Source organism: Budorcas taxicolor, chromosome 9 (assembly GCF_023091745.1).
Source record: "Budorcas taxicolor isolate Tak-1 chromosome 9, Takin1.1, whole genome shotgun sequence".
NCBI classification, from domain to species: domain Eukaryota; kingdom Metazoa; phylum Chordata; class Mammalia; order Artiodactyla; family Bovidae; genus Budorcas; species Budorcas taxicolor.
In genome coordinates, this window is record NC_068918.1 from 4,136,735 (window position 1) to 4,152,510 (window position 15,776).

Consider the following 15,776-nt stretch of genomic DNA (forward strand, 5'->3'; position numbering starts at 1 on the left):
TCAAGCCTCGTCTCGTGTGGGGGCATGCACGTGCGCTTTCCTCCCGAGCTGCAGCAGTAGTGTCACGCTTCCTGTCACGTGGATCAAGGGATCTGTGGCTTTCCCTCGAGGCTGTCCCTCGAGGCTTTCACACGAGGATTTCCCACAGGTCTCTGCCACGTGCCACCTTGGTGTGAGTCGCTCCTCGGCGTGAAAGAGAGCTGGTGAAGGGAAAAGAGGTTCCTCTGGAATGGACTGAGACATCTGGGGGACTCTTGGAATGGTGGCAGGACCCTGGAGTTCCTCTCGCCGTTCCTGTTGAGAGGGCCTCCTCTTGTGATGCGACGGGAACACCGGGAACTCTTTCCCGATGAAGCAGGGAAAGGATCCCTCATCTCGAGCTACGAGGCGGAAATGGGGCTCCTCTGGATGTGGGCGGGACCCTCGTGTTTCCTCTCGAGTGGAGACGGGTATGTCGGGGAGCTTCTTGATTTGCACCAAGGGTGTGAAGGACCCTTTCGAAGTTCCAGAGGGGAGGTGTGATCAGCCTCGAGACGCCTCAGTGGAAATGGGCCTCATCTCGCCTGGAGGGGAGAACCTCCTGGATTTTCTCGAGTTGTGGCAGGTCTTCTCGAGTTACGACGGGGACCTCAGGGACCCGCTCTGGTGGCCTCAGGAAAGGCCATCCCCCATGCGAGTTGCTAGGGGACCTCTCGGGATTCCTCTCCCGTCGATGCTGGGGCCTCAGTCCTTGTGTGGAGTCGGGGACGGAACCTGAGGATTCCTCTCCAGTGTTGCCATGGATCTTGGGTGCTTCTAAGTCTCCCCAGGGGAGTCAGGCCTCGTCTCGAGTGGGGGCATGCACGTGCTCTTTCCTCCCGAGCTGCAGCAGTAGTGTCACGCTTCCTGTCACGTGGATCAAGGGATCTGTGGCTTTCCCTCAAGGCTGTCCCTCGAGGCTTTCCCACGAGGCTTTCCCACAGGGCTGTGCCACGTGTCACCTTGGTGTGAGTCGATCCTCGGCGTGAAAGACGAGCCGGTCAAGGGAAAAGAGGTTCCTCTGGAATGGACTGAGACATCTGGGGGACTCTTGGAATGGTGGCATGACCCTGGAGTTCCTCTCGCCGTTCCTGTTGAGAGGGCCTCCTCTTGAGATGCGACGGGAACGCCGGGAACTCTTTCCCGACGAAGCAGGGAAAGGATCCCTCATCTCGAGCTACGAGGCGGAAACGGGGCTCCTCTGGATGTGGGCGGGACCCTCGTGTTTCCTCTCGAGTGGAGACGGGTATGTCGGGGAACTTCTTGATTTGCACCAAGGGTGTGAAGGACCCTTTCGAAGTTCCAGAGGGGAGGTGTGATCAGCCTCGAGACGCCTCAGCGGAAATGGGCCTCATCTCGCCAGGAGGGAAGAACCTCCTGGATTTTCTCGAGTTGCGGCAGGTCTTCTCGAGTTACGACGGGGACCTCAGGGACCCGCTCTGGTGGCCTCAGGAAAGGCCAGTCCCCATGCGAGTTGCTAGGGGACCTCTCGGGATTCCTCTCCCGTCCATGCCGGGGCCTCAGTCCTTGTGTGGAGTCGGGGCCGGAACCTGAGGATTCCTCTCCAATGTTGCCATGGATCTTGGGTGCTTCTGAGTCTCCCCAGGGGAGTCAGGCCTCGTCTCGAGTGGGGGCATGCAAGTGCGCTTTCCTCCCGAGCTGCAGCAGTAGTGTCACGCTTCCTGTCACGTGGATCAAGGGATCTGTGGCTTTCCCTCGAGGCTGTCCCTCGAGGCTTTCCCACGAGGCTTTCCCACAGGGCTGTGCCACGTGTCACCTTGGTGTGAGTCGATCCTCGGCGTGAAAGACGATCCGGTGAAGGGAAAAGAGGTTCCTCTGGAATGGACTGAGACATCTGGGGGACTCTTGGAATGGTGGCACGACCCTGGAGTTCCTCTCGCAGTTCCTGTTGAGAGGGCTTCCTCTTGAGATGCGACGGGAACGCTAGGAACTCTCCCGAAGAAGCAGGGAAAGGATCCCTCATCTCGAGCTACGAGGCGGAAACGGGGCTCCTCTGGATGTGGGCGGGACCCTCCTGTTTCCTCTCGAGTGGAGACGGGTATGTCGGGGAGCTTCTTGCTTTGCACCAAGGGTGTGAAGGACCCTTTCGAAGTTCCAGAGGGGAGGTGTGATCAGCCTCGAGACGCCTCAGCGGAAATGGGTCTCATCTCGCCTGGAGGGGAGAACCTCCTGGATTTTCTCGACTTGCGGCAGGTCTTCTCGAGTTACGACGGGGACCTCGGGGACCCGCTCTGGTGGCCTCAGGAAAGGCCAGTCCCCATGCGAGTTGCTAGGGGACCTCTCGGGATTCCTCTCCCGTCCATGCCGGGGCCTCAGTCCTTGTGTGGAGTCGGGGTCGGAAACTGAGGATTCCTCTCCAGTGTTGGCATGGATTTTGGGTGCTTCTGAGTCTCCCCAGGGGAGTCAGGCCTCGTCTCGAGTGGGGGCATGCACGTGCGCTTTCCTCCCGAGCTGCAGCAGTAGTGTCACGCTTCCTGTCACGTGGATCAAGGGATCTGTGGCTTTCCCTCAAGGCTGTCCCTCGAGGCTTTAACACGAGGCTTTCCGACAGGGCTGTGCCACATGTCACCTTGGTGTGAGTCGATCCTCGGCGTGAAAGACGAGCCGGTGAAGGGAAAAGAGTTTCCTCTGGAATGGACTGAGATATCTGGGGCACTCTTGGAATGGTGGCACGACCAAGGAGTTCCTCTCGCCGTTCCTGTTGAGAGGGCCGCCTCTTGAGATGCAACGGGAACGCCGGGAACTCTTTCCCGACGAAGCAGTGAAAGGATCCCTCACCTCGAGCTACGAGGCGGAAACGGGGCTCCTATGGATGTGGGCGGGACCCTCGTGTTTCCTCTAGGGTGGAGACGGGTATGTCGGGGAACTTCTTGAGTTGCACCAAGGGTGTGAAGGACCCTTTCGACGTTCCAGAGGTGAGGTGTGATTATCCCCGAGAAGCGTCTGCGGAAATGGGCCTCATCTCGCCTGCAGGGGAGAACCTCCTGGATATTCTCGAGTTGCGGCAGGTCTTCTCGAGTTACGACGGGGACCTCAGGGACCCGCTCTGGTGGCCTCAGGAAGGGCGAGTCCCCATGCTATTTGCTGGGGGCCATCTCGGGATTCCTCTCCCGTCGATGCCGGGGCCTAAGTCCATTTGTGGAGTCGGGGCCGGAACCTGAGCATCCCTCTCCAGTGTTGACATGGATTTTGGAGTGCCTCTGAGTCTCCCCAGGGGATTCAGGCCTCGTCTCGAGTGGGGCCATGCATGTGCGCTTCCCTCCCGAGCTGCAGCTGTAGGGTCACGCTTCCTGTCACGTGGAACACGGGATCTGTGGCTTTCCCTCGAGGCTTTCCCACGAGGCATTCCCACGAGGCTTTCCCACAGGGCTGTGCCAAGTGCCACCTTGGTGTGAGTCGATCCTCTGTATGAAAGACGAGCCGGTGAAGGGAAAAGAGGTTCCTCTGGAATGGACAGAGGCATCTGGTTGACTCTTGGAATGGTGGCACGACCCTGGAGTTCCTCTCGCCGTTCCTGTTGAGAGGGCCTCCTCTTGAGATGCGACGGGAACGCCGGGAATTCTTTCCCGACGAAGAAGGGAATGGATCCCTCACCTCGAGCTACGAGGCAGAAACGGGGCTCCTCTGGATGTGGGCGGGACCCTCGTGTTTCCTCTCGAGTGGAGACGAGTATGTCGGGGGACTTCTTGAGTTGCACCAAGGGTGTTTAGGACCCTTTCGACGTTCCAGAGGTGAGGTGTGATTAGCCCCGAGAAGCCTCTGCGAAATGGGCCTCATCTCGCCTGCAGGGGAGAACCTCCTGGATTTTCTCGAGTTGCGGCAGGTCTTCTAGAGTTACGATGGGGACCCAGGGACCCGCTCTGGTGGCCTCAGGATGGGCCAGTCCCCATGCGAGTTGCTAGTGGCCATCTCGAGATTCCTCTCCCGTCGATGCCGGGGCCTAAGACCTTGTGTGGAGTCGGGGCCAGAACCTGAGGATTCCTCTCCAGTGCTGACATGGATTTTGGGGTGCCTCTGAGTCTCCCCAGGGGAGTCAGGACTCGTCCCGAGTGGGGGCATGCACGTGCGCTTCCCTCCCATGCTGCAGCAGTAGGGTCACGATTCCTGTCACGTGGATCAAGGGATTTGTGGCTTTCCCTCGAGGCTTTCCCTCGAGGCTTTCCCACGAGGCTTTCCCACAGGGCTGTGCCAAGTGCCACCTTGGTGTGAGTCGATCCTCGGCGTGAAAGACCAGCCGGTGAAGGAAAAAGAGGTTCCTCTGGAATAGATTGAGACATCTGGGGGACTCTTGGAATGGTGGCACGACCCTGGAGTTCCTCTCGCCGTTCCTGTTGAGAGGGCCTCCTCTTGAGATGCGGGGGGAACGCCGGGAATTCTTTCCCGACGAAGCAGGGAAAGGATCCCTCACCTCGAGCTACGAGGCGGAAACGGGGCTCCTTTGGATGTGGGCGGGACCCTCGTGTTTCCTCTCGAGTGGAGACGGGTATGTCGGGGAACTTCTTGAGTTGCACCAAGGGTGTGAAGGACCCTTTCGACGTTCCAGAGGTGAGGTGTGATTATCCCCGAGAAGCGTCTGCGGAAATGGGCCTCATCTCACCTGGAGGGGAGAACCTCCTGGATATTCTCGAGTTGCGGCAGGTCTTCTCGAGTTACGACGGGGACCTCAGGGACCCGCTCTGGTGGCCTCAGGAAAGGCCAGTCCCCATGCGAGTTGCTAGGGGCCATCTAGGGATTCCTCTCCCATCGATGCCCGGGCCTAAGGCCTTGTGTGGAGTCGGGGCCGGAACCTGAGGATTCCTCTCCAGTGTTGACATGGATTTTGGGGTGCCTCTGAGTCTCCTCAGGGGAGTCAGTCCTCGTCTCGAGTGGGGGCATGCACGTCCGCTTTCCTCCCGATCTGCAGCAGTAGGGTCACGCTTCCTGTCACGTGGATCAAGGGATCTGTGGCTTTCCCTCGAGGCTTTCCCTCGAGGCTTTCCCACGAGGCTTTCCCACAGGGCTGTGCCAAGTGCCACCTTGGTGTGAGTCGATCCTCGGCATGAAAGATGAGCCGGTGAAGGGAAAAGAGGTTCCTCTGGAATGGACAGAGGCATCTGGTTGACTCTTCGAACGGTGGCACGACCCTGGAGTTCCTCTCGCCGTTCCTGTTGAGAGGGCATTCTCTTGAGATGCGACGGGAATGCCGGGAAGTCTTTCCCGAGGAAGCAGGGAATGGATCCCTCACCTCGAGCTACGAGGCAGAAACGGGGCTCCTCTGGATGTGGGCGCGACCCTCGTGTTTCCTCTCGAGTGGAGACGAGTATGTCGGGGGACTTCTTGAGTTGCACCAAGGGTGTTAAGGACCCTTTCGACGTTCCAGAGGAGAGGTGTGATTAGCCCCGAGAAGCCTCTGCGAAATGGGCCTCATCTCGCCTGCAGGGGAGAAACTCCTGGATTTTCTCGAGTTGCGGCAGGTCTTCTAGAGTTACGATGGGGACCCAGGGACCCGCTCTGGTGGCCTCAGGATGGGCCAGTCCCCATGCGAGTTGCTAGTGGCCATCTCGAGATTCCTCTCCCGTCGATGCCGGGGCCTAAGACCTTGTGTGGAGTCGGGGCCAGAACCTGAGGATTCCTCTCCAGTGTTGACATGGATTTTGGGGTGCCTCTGAGTCTCCCCAGGGGAGTCAGGACTCGTCCCGAGTGGGGGCATGCACGTGCGCTTCCCTCCCGTGCTGCAGCAGTAGGGTCACGCTTCCTGTCACGTGGATCAAGGGATTTGTGGCTTTCCCTCGAGGCTTTCCCTCGAGGCTTTCCCACGAGGCTTTCCCACAGGGCTGTGCCAAGTGCCACCTTGGTGTGAGTCGATCCTCGGCGTGAAAGACCAGCCGGTGAAGGAAAAAGAGGTTCCTCTGGAATAGATTGAGACATATGGGGGACTCTTGGAATGGTGGCACGACCCTGGAGTTCCTCTCGCCGTTCCTGTTGAGAGGGCCTCCTCTTGAGATGCGGGGGGAACGCCGGGAATTCTTTCCCGACGAAGCAGGGAAAGGATCCCTCACCTCGAGCTACGAGGCGGAAACGGGGCTCCTCTGGATGTGGGCGGGACCCTCGTGTTTCCTCTCGAGTGGAGACGGGTATGTCGGGGAGCTTCTTGATTTGCACCAAGGGTGTGAAGGACCCTTTCGAAGTTCCAGAGGGGAGGTGTGATCAGCCTCGAGACGCCTCAGCGGAAATGGGCCTCATCTCGCCTGGAGGGGAGAACCTCCTGGATTTTCTCGAGTTGCGGCAGGTCTTCTCGAGTTACGACGGGGACCTCAGGGACCCGCTCTGGTGGCCTCAGGAAAGGCCATTCCCCATGCGAGTTGCTAGGGGACCTCTCGGGATTCCTCTACCGTCCATGCCGCGGCCTCAGTCCTTGTGTGGAGTCGGGGCCGGAACCTGAGGATTCCTCTCCAGTGTTGCCATGGATCTTGGGGTGCTTCTGAGTCTCCCCAGGGGAGTCAAGCCTCGTCTCGTGTGGGGGCATGCACGTGCGCTTTCCTCCCGAGCTGCAGCAGTAGTGTCACGCTTCCTGTCACGTGGATCAAGGGATCTGTGGCTTTCCCTCGAGGCTGTCCCTCGAGGCTTTCACACGATGATTTCCCACAGGGCTGTGCCACGTGCCACCTTGGTGTGAGTCGCTCCTCGGCGTGAAAGAGAGCTGGTGAAGGGAAAAGAGGTTCCTCTGGAATGGACTGAGACATCTGGGGGACTCTTGGAATGGTGGCAGGACCCTGGAGTTCCTCTCGCCGTTCCTGTTGAGAGGGCCTTCTCTTGTGATGCGACGGGAACGCCGGGAACTCTTTCCCGATGAAGCAGGGAAAGGATCCCTCATCTCGAGCTACGAGGCGGAAATGGGGCTCCTCTGGATGTGGGCGGGACCCTCGTGTTTCCTCTCGAGTGGAGACGGGTATGTCGGGGAACTTCTTGATTTGCACCAAGGGTGTGAAGGACCCTTTCGAAGTTCCAGAGGGGAGGTGTGATCAGCCTCGAGACGCCTCAGCGGAAATGGGCCTCATCTCGCCTGGAGGGGAGAACCTCCTGGATTTTCTCGAGTTGCGGCAGGTCTTCTCGAGTTACGACGGGGACCTCAGGGACCCGCTCTGGTGGCCTCAGGAAAGGCCATTCCCCATGCGAGTTGCTAGGGGACCTCTCGGGATTCCTCTCCCGTCCATGCCGGGGCCTCAGTCCTTGTGTGGAGTCGGGGCCGGAAACTGAGGATTCCTCTCCAGTGTTGCCATGGATCTTGGGTGCTTCTGAGTCTCCCCAGGGGAGTCAGGCCTCGTCTCGAGTGGGGGCATGCACGTGCTCTTTCCTCCCGAGCTGCAGCAGTAGTGTCACGCTTCCTGTCACGTGGATCAAGGGATCTGTGGCTTTCCCTCAAGGCTGTCCCTCGAGGCTTTCCCACGAGGCTTTCCCACAGGGCTGTGCCACGTGTCACCTTGGTGTGAGTCGATCCTCGGCGTGAAAGACGAGCCGGTCAAGGGAAAAGAGGTTCCTCTGGAATGGACTGAGACATCTGGGGGACTCTTGGAATGGTGGCACGACCCTGGAGTTCCTCTCGCCGTTCCTGTTGAGAGGGCCTCCTCTTGAGATGCGACGGGAACGCCGGGAAGTCTTTCCCGACGAAGCAGGGAAAGGATCACTCATCTCGAGCTACGAGGCGGAAACGGGGCTCCTCTGGATGTGGGCGGGACCCTCGTGTTTCCTCTCGAGTGGAGACGGGTATGTCAGGGAGCTTCTTGATTTGCACCAAGGGTGTGAAGGACCCTTTCGAAGTTCCAGAGGGGAGGTGTGATCAGCCTCGAGACGCCTCAGCGGAAATGGGCCTCATCTCGCCTGGAGGGGAGAACCTCCTGGATTTTCTCGAGTTGCGGCAGGTCTTCTCGAGTTACGACGGGGACCTCAGGGACCCGCTCTTGTGGCCTCAGGAAAGGCCAGTCCCCATGCGAGTTGCTAGGGGACCTCTCGGGATTCCTCTACCGTCCATGCCGCGGCCTCAGTCCTTGTGTGGAGTCGGGGCCGGAACCTGAGGATTCCTCTCCAGTGTTGCCATGGATCTTGGGGTGCTTCTGAGTCTCCCCAGGGGAGTCAAGCCTCGTCTCGTGTGGGGGCATGCACGTGCGCTTTCCTCCCGAGCTGCAGCAGCAGTGTCACGCTTCCTGTCACGTGGATCAAGGGATCTGTGGCTTTCCCTCGAGGCTGTCCCTCGAGGCTTTAACACGAGGCTTTCCGACAGGGCTGTGCCACATGTTACCTTGGTGTGAGTCGATCCTCGGCGTGAAAGACGAGCCGGTGAAGGGAAAAGAGTTTCCTCTGGAATGGACTGAGATATCTGGGGCACTCTTGGAATGGTGGCACGACCAAGGAGTTCCTCTCGCCGTTCCTGTTGAGAGGGCCTCCTCTTGTGATGCGACGGGAACGCCGGGAACTCTTTCCCGATGAAGCAGGGAAAGGATCCCTCATCTCGAGCTACGAGGCGGAAATGGGGCTCCTCTGGATGTGGGCGGGACCCTCGTGTTTCCTCTCGAGTGGAGACGGGTATGTCGGGGAACTTCTTGATTTGCACCAAGGGTGTGAAGGACCCTTTCGAAGTTCCAGAGGGGAGGTGTGATCAGCCTCGAGACGCCTCAGCGGAAATGGGCCTCATCTCGCCTGGAGGGGAGAACCTCCTGGATTTTCTCGAGTTGCGGCAGGTCTTCTCGAGTTACGACGGGGACCTCAGGGACCCGCTCTTGTGGCCTCAGGAAAGGCCAGTCCCCATGCGAGTTGCTAGGGGACCTCTCGGGATTCCTCTACCGTCCATGCCGCGGCCTCAGTCCTTGTGTGGAGTCGGGGCCGGAACCTGAGGATTCCTCTCCAGTGTTGCCATGGATCTTGGGGTGCTTCTGAGTCTCCCCAGGGGAGTCAGGCCTCGTCTCGAGTGGGGGCATGCACGTGCGCTTTCCTCCCGAGCTGCAGCAGTAGTGTCACTCTTCCTGTCACGTGGATCAAGGGATCTGTGGCTTTCCCTCGAGGCTGTCCCTCGAGGCTTTAACACGAGGCTTTCCGACAGGGCTGTGCCACATGTTACCTTGGTGTGAGTCGATCCTCGGCGTGAAAGACGAGCCGGTGAAGGGAAAAGAGTTTCCTCTGGAATGGACTGAGATATCTGGGGCACTCTTGGAATGGTGGCACGACCAAGGAGTTCCTCTCGCCGTTCCTGTTGAGAGGGCCTCCTCTTGAGATGCAACGGGAACGCCGGGAACTCTTCCCGACGAACCAGTGAAAGGATCCCTGACCTCGAGCTACGAGGCGGAAACGGGGCTCCTATGGATGTGGGCGGGACCCTCGTGTTTCCTCTCGAGTGGAGACGGGTATGTCGGGGAACTTCTTGAGTTGCACCAAGGGTGTGAAGGACCCTTTCGACGTTCCAGAGGTGAGGTGCGATTATCCCCGAGAAGCGTCTGCGGAAATGGGCCTCATCTCGCCTGCAGGGGAGAACCTCCTGGATATTCTCGAGTTGCGGCAGGTCTTCTCGAGTTACGACGGGGACCTCAGGGACCCGCCCTGGTGGCCTCAGGAAAGGCCAGTCCCCATGCGAGTTGCTAGGGGACCTCTCGGGATTCCTCTCCCGTCCATGCCGGGGCCTCAGTCCTTGTGTGGAGTCGGGGCCGGAACCTGAGGATTCCTCTCCAGTGTTGCCATGGATCTTGGGTGCTTCTGAGTCTCCCCAGGGGAGTCAGGCCTCGTCTCGAGTGGGGGCATGCACGTGCTCTTTCCTCCCGAGCTGCAGCAGTAGTGTCACGCTTCCTGTCACGTGGATCAAGGGATCTGTGGCTTTCCCTCAAGGCTGTCCCTCGAGGCTTTCCCACGAGGCTTTCCCACAGGGCTGTGCCACGTGTCACCTTGGTGTGAGTCGATCCTCGGCGTGAAAGACGAGCCGGTCAAGGGAAAAGAGGTTCCTCTGGAATGGACTGAGACATCTGGGGGACTCTTGGAATGGTGGCACGACCCTGGAGTTCCTCTCGCCGTTCCTGTTGAGAGGGCCTCCTCTTGAGATGCAACGGGAACGCCGGGAAGTCTTTCCCGACGAACCAGTGAAAGGATCCCTGACCTCGATCTACGAGGCGGAAACGGGGCTCCTATGGATGTGGGCGGGACCCTCGTGTTTCCTCTCGAGTGGAGACGGGTATGTCGGGGAACTTCTTGAGTTGCACCAAGGGTGTGAAGGACCCTTTCGACGTTCCAGAGGGGAGGTGTGATCAGCCTCGAGACGCCTCAGCGGAAATGGGCCTCATCTCGCCTGGAGGGGAGAACCTCCTGGATTTTCTCGAGTTGCGGCAGGTCTTCTCGAGTTACGACGGGGACCTCAGGGACCCGCTCTGGTGGCCTCAGGAAAGGCCAGTCCCCATGCGAGTTGCTAGGGGACCTCTCGGGATTCCTCTACCGTCCATGCCGCGGCCTCAGTCCTTGTGTGGAGTCGGGGCCGGAACCTGAGGATTCCTCTCCAGTGTTGCCATGGATCTTGGGGTGTTTCTGAGTCTCCCCAGGGGAGTCAAGCCTCGTCTCGTGTGGGGGCATGCACGTGCGCTTTCCTCCCGAGCTGCAGCAGTAGTGTCACGCTTCCTGTCACGTGGATCAAGGGATCTGTGGCTTTCCCTCGAGGCTGTCCCTCGAGGCTTTAACACGAGGCTTTCCGACAGGGCTGTGCCACATGTCACCTTGGTGTGAGTCGATCCTCGGCGTGAAAGACGAGCCGGTGAAGTGAAAAGAGTTTCCTCTGGAATGGACTGAGATATCTGGGGCACTCTTGGAATGGTGGCACGACCAAGGAGTTCCTCTCGCCGTTCCTGTTGAGAGGGCCTCCTCTTGAGATTCAACGGGAACGCCGGGAACTCTTCCCGACGAACCAGTGAAAGGATCCCTGACCTCGAGCTACGAGGCGGAAACGGGGCTCCTATGGATGTGGGCGGGACCCTCGTGTTTCCTCTCGAGTGGAGACGGGTATGTCGGGGAACTTCTTGAGTTGCACCAAGGGTGTGAAGGACCCTTTCGACGTTCCAGAGGTGTGGTGCGATTATCCCGGAGAAGCGTCTGCGGAAATGGGCCTCATCTCGCCTGCAGGGGAGAACCTCCTGGATATTCTCGAGTTGCGGCAGGTCTTCTCGAGTTACGACGGGGACCTCAGGGACCCGCTCTGGTGGCCTCAGGAAGGGCGAGTCCCCATAATATTTGCTGGGGGCCATCTCGGGATTCCTCTCCCGTCGATGCCGGGGCCTAAGTCCATTTGTGGAGTCCGAGCCGGAACCTGAGCATTCCTCTCCAGTGTTGACATGGATTTTGGAGTGCCTCTGAGTCTCCCCAGGGGAGTCAGGCCTCGTCTCGAGTGGGGCCATGCATGTGCGCTTCCCTCCCTAGCTGCAGCAGTAGGGTTACGCTTCCTGTCACGTGGAACACGGGATCTGTGGCTTTCCCTCGAGGCTTTCCCTCGAGGCTTTCCCACGAGGCTTTCCCACAGGGCTGTGCCAAGTGCCACCTTGGTGTGAGTCGATCCTCGGCGTGAAAGTCCAGCCGGTGAAGGAAAAAGAGGTTCCTCTGGAATAGATTGAGACATCTGGGGGACTCTTGGAATGGTGGCACGACCCTGGAGTTCCTCTCGCCGTTCCTGTTGAGAGGGCCTCCTCTTGAGATGCGGGGGGAACGCCGGGAATTCTTTCCCGACGAAGCAGGGAAAGGATCCCTCACCTCGAGCTACGAGGCGGAAACGGGGCTCCTCTGGATGTGGGCGGGACCCTCGTGTTTCCTCTCGAGTGGAGACGGGTATGTCGGGGAACTTCTTGAGTTGCACCAAGGGTGTGAAGGACCCTTTCGACGTTCCAGAGGTGAGGTGTGATTATCCCCGAGAAGCGTCTGCGGAAATGGGCCTCATCTCACCTGCAGGGGAGAACCTCCTGGATATTCTCGAGTTGCGGCAGGTCTTCTCGAGTTACGACGGGGACCTCAGGGACCCGCTCTGGTGGCCTCAGGAAAGGCCAGTCCCCATGCGAGTTGCTAGGGGCCATCTCGGGATTCCTCTCCCATCGATGCCCGGGCCTAAGGCCTTGTGTGGAGTCGGGGCCGGAACCTGAGGATTCCTCTCCAGTGTTGACATGGATTTTGGGGTGCCTCTGAGTCTCCTCAGGGGAGTCAGGCCTCGTCTCGAGTGGGGGCATGCACGTGCGCTTCCCTCCCGAGCTGCAGCAGTAGGGTCACGCTTCCTGTCACGTGGATCAAGGGATCTGTGGCTTTCCCTCGAGGCTTTCCCTCGAGGCTTTCCCAGGAGGCTTTCCCACAGGGCTGTGCCAAGTGCCACCTTGGTGTGAGTCGATCCTCGGCAAGAAAGATGAGCCGGTGAAGAGAAAAGAGGTTCCTCTGGAATGGACAGAGGCATCTGGTTGACTCTTCGAATGGTGGCACGACCCTGGAGTTCCTCTCGCCGTTCCTGTTGAGAAGGCCTCCTCTTGAGATGCGACGGGAACGCCGGGAATTCTTTTCCGACGAAGCAGGGAAAGGATCCCTCACCTCGAGCTACGAGGCGGAAACGGGGCTCCTATGGATGTGGGCGGGACCCTCGTGTTTCCTCTCGAGTGGAGACGGGTATGTCGGGGAACTTCTTGAGTTGCACCAAGGGTGTGAAGGACCCTTTCGACGTTCCAGAGGTGAGGTGTGATTAGCCCCGAGAAGCCTCTGCGGAAATGGGCCTCATCTCGCCTGCAGGGGAGAACCTCCTGGATATTCTCGAGTTGCGGCAGGTCTTCTCGAGTTACGACGGGACCTCAGGGACCCGCTCTGGTGGCCTCAGGAAGGGCCAGTCCCCATGCGAATTGCTGGGGGCCATCTCGGGATTCCTCTCCCGTCGATGCCGGGGCCTAAGACCTTGTGTTGGGTCGGGGCCGGAACCTGAGCATTCCTCTCCAGTGTTGACATGGATTTTGGAGTGCCTCTGAGTCTCCCCAGGGGAGTCAGGCCTCGTCTCGAGTGGGGCCATGCACGTGGGCTTCCCTCCCGAGCTGCAGCAGTAGGGTCACGCTTCCTGTCACGTGGATCAAGGGATCTGTGGCTTTCCCTCGAGCCTTTCCCTAGAGGCTTTCCCACGAGGCTTTCCCACAGGGCTGTGCCAAGTGCCACCTTGGTGTGAGTCGATCCTCAGCGTGAAAGACGAGCCGGTGAAGGGAAAAGAGGTTCCTCTGGAATGAACAGAGGCATCTGGTTGACTCTTGGAATGGTGGCACGACCCTGGAGTTCCTCTCGCCGTTCCTGTTGAGAGGGCCTCCTCTTGAGATGCGACGGGAACGCCGGGAATTCTTTCCCGACGAAGCAGGGAAAGGATGCCTCACCTCGAGCTACGAGACGGAAACGGGGCTCCTATGGATGTGGGCGGGACCCTCGTGTTTCCTCTCGAGTGGAAAAGGGTATGTCGGGGAACTTCTTGATTTGCACCAAGGGTGTGAAGGACCCTTTCGAAGTTCCAGAGGGGAAGTGTGATCAGCCTCGAGACGCCTCAGCGGAAATGGGCCTCATCTCGCCTGGAGGGGAGAACCTCCTGGATTTTCTCGAGTTGCGGCAGGTCTTCTCGAGTTACGACGGGGACCTCAGGGACCCGCTCTGGTGGCCTCAGGAAAGGCCATTCCCCATGCGAGTTGCTAGGGGACCTCTCGGGATTCCTCTCCCGTCCATGCCGGGGCCTCAGTCCTTGTGTGGAGTCGGGGCTGGAACCTGAGGATACCTCTCCAGTGTTGCCATGGATCTTGGGTGCTTCTGAGTCTCCCCAGGGGAGTCAGGCCTCGTCTCGAGTGGGGGCATGCACGTGCTCTTTCCTCCCGAGCTGCAGCAGTAGTCTCACGCTTCCTGTCACGTGGATCAAGGGATCTGTGGCTTTCCCTCAAGGCTGTCCCTCGAGGCTTTCCCACGAGGCTTTCCCACAGGGCTGTGCCACGTGTCACCTTGGTGTGAGCCGATCCTCGGCGTGAAAGACGAGCCGGTCAAGGGAAAAGAGGTTCCTCTGGAATGGACTGAGACATCTGGGGTTCTCTTGGAATGGTGGCACGACCCTGGAGTTCCTCTCGCCGTTCCTGTTGAGAGGGCCTCCTCTTGAGATGCGACGGGAACGCCGGGAAGTCTTTCCCGACGAAGCAGGGAAAGGATCCCTCATCTCGAGCTACGAGGCGGAAACGGGGCTCCTCTGGATGTGGGCGGGAGCCTCGTGTTTCCTCTCGAGTGGAGACGGGTATGTCGGGGAACTTCTTGAGTTGCACCAAGGGTGTGAAGGACCCTTTCGACGTTCCAGAGGTGAGGTGTGATTAGCCCCGAGAAGCCTCTGCGGAAATGGGCCTCATCTCGCCTGCAGGGGAGAACCTTCTGGATATTCTCGAGTTGCGGCAGGTCTTCTCGAGTTACGACGGGACCTCAGGGACCCGCTCTGGTGGCCTCAGGAAAGGCCAGTCCCCATGCGAATTGCTGGGGGCCATCTCGGGATTCCTCTCCCGTCGATGCCGGGGCCTAAGACCTTGTGTGGAGTCGGGGCCGGAACCTGAGGATTCCTCTCCAGTGTTGACATGGATTTTGGGGTGCCTCTGAGTCTCCCCAGGGGAGTTAGGCCTCGTCTCGAGTGGGGGCATGCACGTGCGCTTCCCTCCCTTGCTGCAGCAGTAGGGTCACACTTCCTGTCACGTGGATAAGGCGATCTGTGGCCTTCCCTCGAGGCTTTCCCTCGAGGCTTTCCCACGAGGCTTTCCCACAGGGCTGTGCCAAGTGCCACCTTGGTGTGAGTCGATCCTCGGCGTGAAAGACGAGCCGGTGAAGGGAAAGAGGTTCCTCTGGAATGGACAGAGACATTGGGGGACTTTTGGAATTGTGGCACGACCCTGGAGTTCCTCTCGCCGTTCCTGTTGAGAGGACCTCCTCTTGAGATGCGACGGGAACGCCCGGATTTCTTTCCCGACGAAGCAGGGAAAGGATCCCTCATCTCGAGCTACGAGGCGGAAATGGGGCTCCTCTGGATGTGGGCGGGACCCTCGTGTTTCCTCTCGAGTGGAGACGGGTATGTCGGGGAACTTCTTGATTTGCACCAAGGGTGTGAAGGACCCTTTCGAAGTTCCAGAGGGGAGGTGTGATCAGCCTCGAGACGCCTCAGCGGAAATGGGCCTCATCTCGCCTGGAGGGGAGAACCTCCTGGATTTTCTCGAGTTGCGGCAGGTCTTCTCGAGTTACGACGGGTCCTCAGGGACCCGCTCTGGTGGCCTCAGGAAAGGCCAGTCCCCATGCGAGTTGCTAGGGGACCTCTCGGGATTCCTCTCCCGTCCATGCCGGGGCCTCAGTCCTTGTGTGGAGTCGGGGCCGGAACCTGAGGATTCCTCTCCAGTGTTGCCATGGATCTTGGGTGCTTCTGAGTCTCCCCAGGGGAGTCAGGCCTCGTCTCGAGTGGGGGCATGCACGTGCTCTTTCCTACCGAGCTGCAGCAGTAGTGTCACGCTTCCTGTCACGTGGATCAAGGGATCTGTGGCTTTCCCTCAAGGCTGTCCCTCGAGGCTTTCCCACGAGGCTTTCCCACAGGGCTGTGCCACGTGCCACCTTGGTGTGAGTCGATCCTCGGCGTGAAAGACGAGCCGGTCAAGGGAAAAGAGGTTCCTCTGGAATGGACTGAGACATCTGGGGGACTCTTGGAATGGTGGCACGACCCTGGAGTTCCTCTCGCCGTT